At 38.5% G+C, this 14,529-nt stretch overlaps 1 protein-coding gene across 5 annotated transcripts in view; it reads right to left on the bottom strand.

The window, feature by feature from the left end:
* The window catches only part of LOC117215733 (hemicentin-1), a 110,257-nt gene that overhangs the window by 84,753 nt on the left and 10,975 nt on the right, over positions 1-14,529 (bottom strand). For 2 of the 5 annotated variants that reach the window (XR_004489199.1, XM_033462161.1), the window contains exon 1: positions 12,904-13,697. The exons of 2 other annotated variants lie outside the window; for them this stretch is intronic. The gene's annotated coding sequence lies outside the window, so the exon portion shown is untranslated. Of the gene's footprint in view, positions 1-12,903; positions 13,698-14,113; positions 14,284-14,529 lie in introns of those variants that run through there. One more of the 5 variants, XM_033462165.1, reaches the window with a different exon arrangement.

Genomic DNA, 14,529 nt, shown 5'->3' with positions numbered 1-14,529 from the left:
CCCTGTAAATTTCATTTCTATTTTGCTTCATTTCGGTAACTGCATTATTTTGAGATGGAGATACTTCTAGATAAACATTTAATTAGATGCCTTTTTAGAAACAGAGTGAACGTGAATATCGCTGATCAGTCTTTACATTATATCGCAGTAACCGTGATTCTGCAACCGTTTCTTTTACATTTTATACTTTTATCATAACTTTTTAACAAGATTTTAAAACGACCTATGTTTATATAATGCTTTTTTAGACCCACAAGGTACACTGACAAACTGAATGTTTGTTACTAGGATACCCTATATAATGCATATCGCATAATGGAAAGACTTCTCCAGGAGGTAAAAAATGTGTAATTTTGTGTATGTTATCTTGATCCTTGATATTGTAATCTGGCCTTTTCTTGAAAGAAAAGAGAAAGTAAACTTGTTTTCGTCAAAGTTATCTGTAACAGCTAGTAATAATGTAAGAATTGCAGATTTCAATAATGATGCTGCATTTTCAATTCTGGTTTAGAGACGAAGGTGTCATAAAGTAGAGATTTTGAGATATTATAAAATTTCTTATTTCTTTGGTCATCGTTAAAGTTGGAAAGGATCCAAATAATATTAATAGTATTGGCTTTTCCAAATACTCGGGGGAACACTTCTTCACACTTTAACGTAACATCATCGCTATGCAAACTATAATATTGTCAATAAGTTGAACTCTACTCGCCGAATCACAGAAGATGATATAATTTTGATTGATCCTCTTGAGACCATTTGAAAACTTTTTCGTAAGAATACAGTACACTATAGTATAGTATAGTAGTGGTATTATTCTCCTATTTTATTTAATATTTCTTTTTACATTCAAAGAAACAATGCTCCCGATTGTTGTCTTGGAATTTTACAGTTTCCAAATATTTGCGTTGATCTAGAACCGATTGCATTTTCGACTATTAGGGGGAGTGAAATGTCTTTTCAACGTGTGTTTTTTTAATGTTTAAACGAAAATGTCATTTGGCCAGGACAAATGAATTGACGCTGCTTTTAAAATGTTTCGAAACGGGCATTGTTTATTCGACACGTGCCGGGCTAAAACGAAACATTTGAAAAATACTGCAATTTTGTCAGCAAATAATATCAATTCACCGCAGTCGGATATCACTTTTTGTCTCGTTTCTCCGATGGTTATATGTCATTATATAATATCATCCCACTTTTTCTGCTTTCCAACCATTTTTCGTATCCCATCCATCAATTTCGTTCGAATCGGATCAATTACGTGCAGTTAGCCTGTTTGCAGTCTTTCTAGTTTTTAAAGCTAATTTTATCTCTTTTCTTTTTGACTGACATTTTTTGTCCCATCGGCTCTTTTTACGTACACATGTGTTTTTACATTATATAACGCAACTCTTACGGTGTATTGGGATGAATTTGATACAGGTATATGTTTTCCATTAATGTGTTTCCGAATCAGAAAGTTGATCCCCGCCTATGCGTTGTATCAATGAGTTCTCGGGTTCCTGATGAAGACAACATTCGCGCCATTGCGTTCTCCGACCCTTCACGAAGTTGTTGAGTATACAGAGTATCGCATGATTCATGCTACAAATGGGGTGAGACAGATTTTATGTCATAAAATAAGCCGAAATAAGGCATAGAGAATTTGTATTGGAGGCTTAATTTTTGAGAAAATTAAATTTGAAAATTTCACAAGTACACGTGAATTTGTTTAATTGCCATATAGACAGGAGTATAAAATTGATAGAAGGATATTCTAAATATAAAAATATAAAAAATGTAGGATAAGGTTTGTCGTTTAAGCTTCCGTTTTGCAAAAATAATCTTTCAACTCGTTTAGTTAATAATTGACCAAATGCACTCGAGCATTTACTCGAGCAATTTTGTTAATTCGTCGTCCTAAAAAATAAGACACCCCACATAAAATCTGCCTAATCCTATTTGTATCACGAATTGCGGGATATTCTACAATGGCAAACGCATCTTACAAATGGAAGAAGTTCTTAGATCGAGTTCGACTTAATTTAGTTTGTAATTTATTGAAAATACAAATTTCAAAACCGTTCTATATTTATAGTGCTTCAAAGTGCAAGTAATTTATTATAGAAAACGGAAAATAGAAACAAAGTTTTCATAATACAGTTAGTCGAATTTATGAAAATTTAATAAGCCTTTCCCAATTTACAACCTCGCTACTGTATCTCCAAACCCTTTTAAAGAAGCATCGCCTCTGTCACTGGAATTTTGTTTTATATGAAAACATGCTGTAATAGTTGATTGAAGTTTTTCTTTCTCATGCGGAAGCTAGAGACTAGTTTTTGGTGTAAACAGATCAATTTTTGTCTGGTATAACAATGGAAATAAAATACAATGGTGCTGCGAAAAATAAATATCTTTCCGCTGTCGTTCCATCTTAATTATTTTCATTGGTTCGTTTCTTTTTCATTATTCGCTATATAGAGGTATTAGTCATACGATTACGATGATTAATGAGGAACGCATAGGATAATAATGGCTGTCGAAGAGAATATTCTTGTCAATATATGTATGCCCAATTACGCTATTTTTAACGATAAAACGTAAGCCAGGAGGATTCTATCGACAAACAATAATCTGCCTCGAAGAAACGGCTTACGCATGGCTAATTGCTTGTCTGTAGGCGTCTTAATCCTTCGTGCTTAAAGCTTTGTCACTAAAGATAAAGTAAATTCAAGCATATATTAATACATTCGCTGAAACTCGGGTTTTCGCTAAATACGATGCTACATGTTAACAAGTCATTTTCACGTAACACCTGTCTCTATATTACCGTAAAGTATAAGAGCTATACGCGTACAAAAAATCATAGATTTTTCGATATCTGTAAAAATTTACTCTAAAAGCAAACTAACAATTTTCTAAGATGAAAGTTCATCGAATGATATTCTTTCATCTAACAAACTTATACTATACGACAAATTAATATAATATACTTATAATATACGACAAAGCATGATCTAATGGCAAATAACATCAAAAATCGGAGGAAAATTTTCAAAATCGGAGGATTATTACCTCAATCGTAAAAGAAACTTTATGCTTGCAAATTTTGTTACTCTTTTAATAACTAACATGAGTTCTTCTGAAATTTTCTTAATAATTTCATTTACTTCGTATCTCGCAGTTAAGTCCATACTATACGCGTCTCTTGAAAGAGTATGTTAACTCTGATCTGCGATGAACACATTACCAAAACAAGAAGTATTCCTTTTACCACTCTACACCCTTCGTTCTTCTTTGATTCATTTGTACCTTCAAATCGGCCTGTATATATTCCCCGCTTTTCTATAATCTCTGATCTCCACGTATACCCTCAGAGAGCTCGGCGAATCGTGGAAATCCAGGTGGAAAAGAGCAAAGATTCCAGCCGGATTACACAATTCTCAAGTGTACATTACATCGTGGAAGATATATGCGATAAGGAAGACAGACGATGAACGATAAAACGTCGGATGACTCTCAGCGAACCGGGCAAGCTCCGTGGCCGTAGCGTCTGATCGTTATTAATGAGCAAAGTGTGTCGTTACAGGCTTATTATCCGAGCCGTTCTAATTAAATTGGATTAGTGCAATGAAGCGTATCATGAAATTCTCGGTTAATGGTCTCACGCAGACCACGCCGCGCCCTTCGTTACCCCGGCCGATGTCGCTGACATGCAACGTTTCTGGCCGCGATCGACCTGATAAATTTCATTATGCCGGCCCTGGGATCGTGACGAGTACGATCGATCACGTCCGGCAGCAGCCAGCCAGCCAGCCAGCCAGCCCAGAAAAGAGGGATCTCGACAATGGGAAATCGCATTGTTCCCCGGAAACAGTCGAGCTTCTTTGCCTTCGCCTCGGAATCAACCATTCTCCCCGACATTAGCCTGGGTTCGATGGTTTTAGTCGATTTCTTGGACCACACCAACGACGATAATATATAGACAGTTTCCGGATAGTTACTGTACCACCAATACTAAAAGCCTGGTTTAATGTGATTTAAGTTTTCGCGAGAGAGACACCGACGATTTCCCACGAATAGCTTGGAGAAACAAATTTCCAATTTTTCTACTTTACTCTTTCGCTTTTCTATCCTTATACGTATTGTTTTCTTCGGTTCGGTGTAACGAGTCGTTGAGATCGTTTGAAAATTTCGAAAAGGGAAGATGTAGTTATCGCGAAACAAGTACACCTAACTTAAAGCCACGGAATCTGACGTTGGAAGTTGTAGCACGGGTTATCGTGAAAATAAGCGAGAGGTTGTAACGTTATAATGAACCGTTTCGAATGATACGCCGTAACAATACGTTCAAGTAACTCTCGCATTAATACGCGCACGGCAATAGCATTTATTCAACTCTACGGTAACGAGGCTGCTCGGTTGAAAAGTTATTTAAAAGCGCATTTCGCTGGCTCGGCTTATTTCTTCATTTTCAACAGATATTAAACGAGTCACGCAGATGATTTGCGTTTCCTCTTCATTCTTTTTTTTTTTCTTTCTCGTTACCCCTTGCCGTTCCCTGGTGGAAATCGCGACGGTGAAATTGACGTACGTACATACCCACCGATCAAGTGTCGATTAAACCGTGTGAAAGCGTGCAATTTTCGAGAATATCGTGTATTAGGGAATTTAAAACGGGTCGGTTAATTTGATTATTAGCGGTCTGATGTTGTATGTTCAGCGAGTTCCGGCGGCCCTAATGAAACCTTGTAAATTTCACGCTCGACTCTTGCAATGATTGCCTGTAATGGCCTGGGAATATCATTAAACGATTCATCGTCAGAGTAAAGTTCATTGGCACCCTGCTCCCACGGATCAATGGAGGCCTGTTTATCCCTGGTATATCTGTTTACCATTCGCATTAACATAACCTGCTACATTCAAAGCAGAATCTTCTCCATGTAATCTATCACTCTACCTACGTTCAGAGCAGCGTAAACTTAATAGAATTGAAAAAAGAAGGAAAAATAGAAAAGAAGGAACCAGGGATGCTCTTCGATGCTTAAAATTTTTTAATAACACTCAATTCGTTAGCTAAGAGCTCGTTGGCGAGATATTATGGAGGCTTTCTCGTGAAATGCGTGATATTATTAAAAAAAAGAAAAAAGAATACATAAAGAGTGAAAAAGAGGATGTAGAGAAAATAGGAGAGGAGAATACAAAAAGAAAAAAAGAAGAATTAAAATCCCTGGCGGGTTATTAAAGAAATCATTAATTATAAAAGATGAGTTTGTGCGTATACATGTATACGTGCGCACACATACAGAGATAATTCAGAATCCTACTCATTGTTATTCGCATAACTTCTGAGCGCGATATTCGACGGCGAACTAATAATACGTTTAAAGTTCACTTGCTGTAGAAATTTCCTCCCGGTACTTTTTTTAACAAGCCGATTTATCTTGTTGTTCGCCGCTTCGTTTTTTCATCGACCCGTCAAAATGCCAGGCGAGCTTCGCGTTTCTCACCCCTTGCCTTTATGAGAAAAAGAGATAGAGCGAAGGAAAGCTAGAGAAAAGAAGAAAAACTTTGCCGCTTCTATTCGTCCTGTATCCATTATAATAATAGGTGGCCGTCGTCAGTTTCAATTTTCTTCCGAGGTATTTCGACCTTTTTAATTCGAAATTTTTATCCATCAAATTATCGCGTCAATATACTAATTTCAAACGATAATTGCTTTAGATTCCAGTGACTTTTCATCCTCTCTGTCCCTTTCTCTTCCGAATTTATTTCTAGAATATTTCAGAAACATTTTACGAATATCCCTGTAATTTCCATCATTCTAATCACGGCCGTCTAAAAGCGACATATCGACGTACATCATCATCAAACTATACTCATCATCATTAACGATGGAAACATGGGCTGTAAGGTACACTTTGCGATTGAGTCTTTTAACGATATAGTTTAGAGAATTTCACTTAGATACACGTAGTCAAAGGTTTTCCTATTCTGTCCTCTTATTTTATTCATTTTCATTCACCGTTACTCTATCCCTAGTTGTTAGCTAAGAATTGTACAGTCAATGAAACCTATAGTTCATTCAAAGGCGCTCGCGGGAACGTCCTTAACCCTTCCTCATCTATGGTCTGGGTATAACACGATGCAATGTCATTCGTGTAACGTTCTCATAACGTGAGCAACGAAAAGATTCTTTTTGATGTGATACTTTTTGCGAAATAACTGATTTTTCGTTGTTTATCCTTTCACAGTACATTCAGCACTCGAATAAAAGATAGCCAACCGATCACAAAATATGTAGCTAAAAATATGCAGACGATCAAAAAGATTGTAGCAAGATATTATATAGGTCAAGAAAATTGCACTAAAAAATTGTATCGGCTAAGAAAATTGTATTGGAAGATAGTAGCATTAATTATATAATTGTAGGATTAATCGACGGTTAAATAAGTATTCCAGTAGAGTTTGAAATACTTTCGTGGCACATTTCTGTAATCCAAAAACTATTATTTAAATAAAATCGAATCTATTTGATAATATGTAGATTTATTTGAAATGTACGCTTTTTGGAATCGGAAGGAACTGGCTAGTAAAGATTCTGATTTCTAACTGGTTCTGCCAGGGATTCTTGGTTCCTTTTTGGGATTTATGTAATTGGGTTTATTCTACGTCTTAGGAATTTGGTTCTTTAGGTTGGTTTTATGGCATCATGGAGTACTTAGGTCGGCCCGGCTATTTTATCAGTAAAATAGACAAGCTTTTGACATTTTTGGGGCAGCTTTTACGTTCGGGGTGATAAAATAGGGGCAGATAAAACGACAAGTATCTTCTTAATAGGTTTCCTATCAGCATTATATCCACTACCGTTCACGAGAATCACAACACTTTGATTGATTTGTGGTAACAACATTTGAATTTGACCAAAGTGTACAAATTAATGACGAGCTATCAATTAGAAATAATACCATCTCTTCACGTCAAATATCACTAGACTGATGTATCAGTCTGAATTATCTGTTAAAATACGTAGCAATAATATGTTTTATTATTCAATATATCTATATACTATACATATTCATTATTCAAGTATTCACATTCATAGATTCACTGCTCGCATTAACGTCAAACAATTTTTCCAACCTTCTTTGACACATTAAAACGCAAACACTACTATTTAAATGTTAAATGAAAGGCAAGTTTCTTTGTTATTAAACAAGCAATTACCTTAATAACGTTCTATTTTAAACCGATTGCCTGAAAAATGTGCTTCGCCTAGTCACTCTTCTAATTAAACGAACGCATTGAAAATCAAACACATTAAACGCGAGAGGTCGTTGAATACGAAGGAATTAATTTATTTTCTATTAAACGAAACCCATGCGCAATATGTATACACGGTGCACAAGACAAACACAAAGACTCTAGTCCCCGGTGAATTTAATTTAACCGGCGCCCGATTCGTTTCGATGATCCCGCGAGAAAATGTTTACCCTAGTGGAGGTCAGGCAAAAGCGCCGTTCTCGAGTGTCATAAGTTCTTAATCCCTTTCGTAGCTTCCAGCAGTAAACACCCCTCGACCACACACACGCACAGCCAGCGGCGTTATCTGGGTCCCCTATGGCCCTATGGCATGAAGCTCGAATTCAACACGCTTGGGATGGTCGGGACGATTAAGACTTCCGGGAGACGGGGGCGTCTGTCGTCGCGGTCGTATTAATAAATATCCGATTCGCATTCAATCTGGACAGCTTGGCAATCGGCTCGTTCAACAGCAGTCAGATAGAGGGGAAGGGGAAAGAAGGAGGAAAACATACAAAGAGGTGGAAAGAGATATAAAGTGAAAAGGGGAAAAGGAAGAGAGGAATAAAGAGGAAGAAGATGGGTAAAACTGAGCGTGATACTCGACTACGAAGACTAATGACACGGGGACAGGCATGAAACGGGGTGCCGAGAGATCCACTAGCATATGGGGGGTGGTTGTGTAAAAAAGGGTGGCGTAACAAAGAGAAGGATCGCTTGTCAACACAACACAAACGACGTCCCGTAATTTCCTGACAGCATTGGCTATAGCTGGAAGGGCAAAGCGAGAGAGAAAGAGAGCGAGAGAGAGAGAGACAGCGCGAGAGAGAGAGAGAGAGAGAGTGGAGCCAACTCGTGGAAAACTGGGACGCCTCGTAGAAATTAACGTAACTAACGTCGAACGAAGCGTCGGAACCCTCGACCACGCGAGTTACCTATCTACCATGATCAATGGCACGTCGCATGCCGAGAAGAAGGCTTTACTCGATCGTAGGGTGTGAATTTATGGCGAGCTCGACGGCCTTGAGCGTCCGAGCTGTTTTATAATTACGCCTCGTAAACGAGCCTTCCGGGGGGGTATCAGCTCGATTTTAACGGAAAACGTCAATTTCCGGCGTTTCACCTTCCATCATTGTCCCGTATCGTCGCTTATAAAACGAAACGATTAGACGTCGAATTATTGACTTGTTTTCAGGTGTCTCGCTGGAGTAAGACTTTTAGTTCACGCGAGTAGCGAATTAAGGGTGTTCACGCGACCTTTGATTTTTATAATCTTTTCCATGAATTTGTATTATTGAATACTATGTTTTCTTTTTTCCAGTTACGAGAGGAAATTTCCAAGTCACGTTTAATATTTGTTTCGTTTAATATTCGCTGAGAATAGAGAAATTTTTTTGCGTTTACATACGAGATTGTTCGCATATTTTACAACAAAACGATGTACGTGAGAGGAATGTAGATATTGCAATTTTATAATCATCCCAACGTATCAAATTAACAAAAGGAGCGGATAAGAATTAAAGAAAAATTCTTCACGCGTTCTCGATTCCCTTGAATCTCCTGCACCATCGTAATACGTAACTTTTAACCGGCTCGTTCCGATAAACGTTGTTACAGATTCATTTCCCGCAATGCGATTAATTGCGCTAAACAGGTTAAGTGCCCTATCGATCGGTCGAGATTTATTCTTTTTATCCCTTTCTCGATCCCTTTGCGCTTCTTGTGGCCGTTTCGAGGGATGCTTGGTGTAAATATAACGTTGCTTTCACGCGGTTATAACACGAGAAAAGTGTCTGAGTCAACTTCGTTCCGTGAAAACCTAGTGTCACATTCCATCTAACGCTTAAGTATTGTTTAAATGGAGGAAATTGTAGAAATGTAGTTTGAGTGACGCTAATAACGAAACCATTCTTTGTCTTGGCGAACAGATAGCCTTAGGGATGGGAACACGCTTTCAAAGAAATTACGACGACAATATTCTCAAATCATCGTAAATATTTACGAAACGGTACAAGATATCGAACAAAAGTTTAACTGACAATCGCACAATTTTTCACGCGCTTTAAAATGTAGCGATAAAGAATTTTCGAATAATATTATTTTCAAAAAGCGTTAATTGCTTTTTGTAGTTTTACTTTTTACATTCAAATAAATAACCTTTTAAAAACTCTGTATAATTAGATACGTGAATATGATTTGAATTATAAAATCATTTCAACGCACAAAATCGAGCTTTCATACCGAAAAGTACTTCAATAGATGTAAAAATATTCAATTCGGTATGTCCGCATAATTAAATTTTAATAATGCACGTTAAAAGGCAGAAACAATAAAAGGTAATTACTTACTCGTTAATTTTTATAAATCAGTGTCACATAAATATTTTAAGACAATAGCTATTGAAAGATTTGTACTCGTAGACGTACAAAGGCAATTTATCCGTAGTAACGTTAAATATACTTTACATTTATACGATCTCTTGAAAATATCGTGCTTTATTATCATAAATGTATGAAGGTCACTAAAAATTCAACTGTGAGCTCGTTCAGATTGGTGATCTGCAAACTTCTACGTGCGAAGTTACGATCATACCTTTTGTAGTAGTGAAGCATGATATTTGCCGGACGATTGTGTCAAATACTATGGTCTACTTAAGTATCGCAATGACGATGTTCTTCAGGAAAGCATTTAAAACAGAAATATTTGTCGTGTCACACACGATGTATAAAAGCAATACAGACGTGCTAAATAGTTCTCTCTTTTTTGAAATAACGCTAGATTATAGGATTAAGTGTGAAACTAAATTAGTTGACCTAGATAAGTAACCACTTTTATATTGAACGCATTTAAACACATTTTTGTATTTAAGAAACGAATATTGATTATGTGTCAGTGAATGTACTTTTACTATATTATTGTATTATGTTCATAATGTATAAAGATGAGTATCGAAGTAATTATATTAATTGTAGTAATTATACGAAGTAATTATATTACCTGTATGGCATACTAAGCATTAGTTAAATATGATTACAGGGACACATCAAAATTTTATGTCAGTCGTGCTAGAATTGCCACCATTTGACGAACAAAATCAGATTCTGTTCGTCTGCGAAATGTTATTCTACTTACATCAGATTATAGTTAGCACAGAATAACGCGAACGAGATCAATTATGCACGGCATGATTCATCGATAATATCTTACAATGTGTTTCAATTTCCAAGAAATATTCTTGAACTTTTACGTTTCCGTCAAGCGTTCGCTAACTTTGGAAACATGATAATATTAAAAAATGTCAGTCAGACGTTTCGTTTTTTTATAAAGGTTCAATTTAAAAACTTAATACGTTTTCAACGAATCCCGTTTCAACGAAATTGCGTTTTTACTTCATTTTCGAATTAAGTGTGTCTTTTTATGCAAATGCAAAATTTTTTATGAACATCGCTAAAAAGATGGCATCTAAGCAGAGATTTCGCTCTTTATATTTTATGATAGTTGGTGCTTTATTTTGAATATTTGATTTTTTTTTTTTTGCATATTATGTACATACCGTAGACATTTGCACACTTAACTTCTTCATAAATGCATAAATATTCACTGATGTCTCTCAATTTCCACGAAACTTCATGGATATGCATCACCTGTCTTTAAACTGTACTTTACGTCTTTGAACCTAATAATTTATTCTTTTTTTCGTCCACGTCGTATTAAAGTACTCTTTTTCAGTCGCCAAGCGATTTCAACATCCAAAAATCAATTAAAGCGAACTTATCGTATCTTCTCTCCTATGATGTTCAAATTGGCGCTTTCAAAGCAGTGACCCTCGCGTTTGGTCGACATTTTCCGCTTATGAGGATGAACGTGTTACCGGTTTCAGGATAACATCGAGAAACTTGATTTCCACGTAACAAAAGACGAAGAATATCGAATTAGAAAATGGAATACATGATTGTACTTTGCGAGGCAAAAGGATCTTCCGAGGCAGTACGTCAATTTTCTCGATCCCTTTGTGCCTTCGAGAAATTCTTTCTCCTTCCCCCTAGCCGAGTCTGCCGAAGGTCCACGGTGATTTGCATAAATAACGAATTGTTGAACAACCCCGAAGACGAAAGTCAAGGGACGACAAAATTGAATGAACGCGCGTCTGTCTGTGAGCGCAAGTCGAATCACAAATGCATATATTCGACGATTTTCGCGGGCATTTGCATTTAGAAAATTATGTGTAATTAGCGCGTGTGAAATGAATATGTTGCAGAGCAGGAGAAAGTTCATTAGCGGCGGCGGAATTTGCATGCGATTTCAACCAACGATCTTTTCGTTGAGTATTTCCCTTGAAAAATTTCCAACGATCCTCGCTTAATATTATCCTGGAAACACAGCGTCATAGGGTTCACCGTTGCTCGTGTTAATTTTGCAGAATTATTAAACTACCCGCTCTCTTGCGATACTGTAATCAACTACGATCAACGTTTCTGTCTAGTGCGCGATTTTTGCGGATCGCATATTAAAACATAGCCGGTAGAACGTTCCAGCTTTGTAATACACTTTTCTGTGTTTTTCACAATTTCCTACTAGCCTGTCGGTGAAAAAGAAAAGTAAGACATCTGTTCTGTAGGATTTGGAAGCCAACAAAACTCTATTTTGGGAAACAAAACTCGATGAAATTTAATATTATTTCGTACATGGTTAATACATGGTATTTTCCTGTAGTAAGTTCTTTAATAACCTGTAGTTGATGCGACACTAAACTCCAATTTTAGAAAGAAGTTTTTACAATTCCGACTTTTTATCTAAATCTTTCAAGAAAGGAAGAAGTAGTAGAAAACCCTTTCTTACTGGATGGTAATAACACGGCTATCGTACTTCTGTTACGAATAAAAGTTTCACAGCGTCGACGGATAAAACCTCGAAGTTTACGATCTCAATCGGAACATTTCCGGATAATTAAGTAGAAGGAAAAAAGGCGGTGTGATTGCAAAAACCGTACGAGAACTATACACGCGTTAGAAGCGTGCAAGATAAACGCATTATCATCCGTCAACATACGAGGCTCGCACGAAATAAGGTTTCGCTTTGTTGATCGAATTCGTTGTAAACCAGTCGACACGGTTGAACTTCCTTCGGGATTTTAGTCGCGACAAAGTGACGGATAAATTGGATTTCCTTCGTCTTACTCTAAAATGCCATTAACTGCGTTCCGTTATCTCGTTGCTGACTCGAGGGAGAACTTACAAAAAAAAAAAAAAAGAAAGAAGAAGAAAAGAGGAAACAAGAAATAGCAAGAAAAAAAGGAAGAAAAAAGGAACATCTATACGGTATCTCGATACGCGACGAGGTTCATTAAATTTTAATAAATCCACGGCCGCGGATTATCGAGTTTCGACGTCATTAAATGGTACGCTTTGTTAAACCGTAAGTAACGGACCCTCTTCTCGATCGGCTCATCATGCAGCGGAATCACAAAACGGAATGCATAAGATGGTCTAAAGAAATCCAGAGGTATTCGGTTTCGAACGGTGTACGAGGCGTCTTAAAGCTACACGATGCAAACTCAGCTAGCAACTGGACGAGAGGGTGGAACACACGAAAGGTTAGCATCAAAGCGGTGAGACTCACTTTCAGCGCGGGGATGTGGTACACGGTTAGTCCTCAGTGGGACCAGCTCTTTGCGCCGAAATCGGGTAGTCCTTAAGAAGACGTAGTTCGGTCTAGTTCCAGAGTACACAATTACACGGTAGCGCAGGATTAAGTCGAGACGACGAAGCCGAGACGTTGAAATCGGCGAGAATTTAACCCTCAAAGGAGGGCTGCAATCGGGGATACATGATACCCCCGTATTCGGGACTTACGATCTACACTGGTCTTTAATGGAAAATCCTGGCGAGTTCGCAAATGGCACGGCGTAACCACTCAACAATCACGATTTTTACTCGAGTCACTCGATCACGATCAGATGTTGCCTCTTCTCGTGACGTAATTTATCCGAAGCGAGCAACGAGAATGAGACAAAAAAGAAAGAAGGAAACGACAACGGTTCCTTTCTCTCAGTCAAAAACACCAAGAAAAAACTTTTCCTTTCTTCCAAACGATCACTGATTCACAGCTGCACATTCACGATACACAGAAGAAGCAAACTATCACTGAGAGGATTTTACGATGGAATTCTCGCACTTACTGACGGATATACGTCGACGAACAAGTCTCGACCTTAGTGTTCCCTGATTCGCGTTAAATCTGGCAAAGAAGAAGAGCTTCTCTTCTCTGACGACAAAAGTGTGTCACGCGAGGAAGAAACCACCACCACAGCGATCGAACGATTCCACCGCCGTAGTCGTCGTTGGGGTATCAGAGGTCTCGTGTAAATGTTCTCTCTTTATCTCTCTCTCTGTTTCTCCACTCGTTCGTCCCTCGGTTCGTTGTTCGTTGTTCACCGTCGTGAGAAGAGCTTATCTCTCGCGCGAGATAAGCTTGTCCTCGGGTCAAGCACACACACACGATAGGGTCGCGAGAAACGGAGGTAGAACCGAAAGAGCCACGGATGAGATATGTAAATCCGAATGTATCGTGATGTGTCACTGTGGTCACACACCGATTTGCCCACAACGAACGCGACTAAGCGCGTACCTGTGTGCGTGTTTACGCGTACTCGCGAATCAAGTAACGGGGCCAGAGACGCGGCAACGCGACGCGTTCGTACTTTGCTATTTTATGATCCGTCCCTCCTCGTCGATGACGAACGAACGCAGGTGTTTCTTTTAATCAGGCGAGCACACGTCGTTACTCAACGACGCACGTCGAAAAATTCTACCCAGAACCGAATACGCACCAGCCCTAGGAGAGACCCTTAGGCCGGATCCGCGGAGTTTCCTTTCACCTCGATTTTCGGTCCCTTGCCACCCCCGCGCGAGTTGCACAGGCGCGAACCGCTTTCAGAATTTCCGAGGCTCGGGTACCGCGCACGTCGAAAGAGAGGGGAGCGCCCTCTCGCCGTTGTAGGAGAGACCGCTCGAAGAGGGAGAAAAGGGACGTTGGATATATCCTCCGTGTAGAAGAAGAGTGGAGGGACTATAGGGGTTGTTTGATAGTAGGGGTGAAACGCTGGAGAAGGTAGAAAGTTCTCTTGGTTGCCTCTACTCTGTCGTGGAATCGGGGGAAAGAGAGAGAGAATGAGAGAGAGAGAGAAAGAGAATTTCCACTCTTCCCGCTTCGTGGAAATTCACATGACCAAGGGATGGAACACAG

Source organism: Bombus bifarius, unplaced genomic scaffold, assembly GCF_011952205.1.
Source record: "Bombus bifarius isolate JDL3187 unplaced genomic scaffold, Bbif_JDL3187 scf7180000009790, whole genome shotgun sequence".
Taxonomy (NCBI): Eukaryota; Metazoa; Arthropoda; class Insecta; order Hymenoptera; family Apidae; genus Bombus; species Bombus bifarius.
Note: the sequence above shows the minus strand (reverse complement) of the source record. Positions and strands in the feature narration are given on the sequence as shown.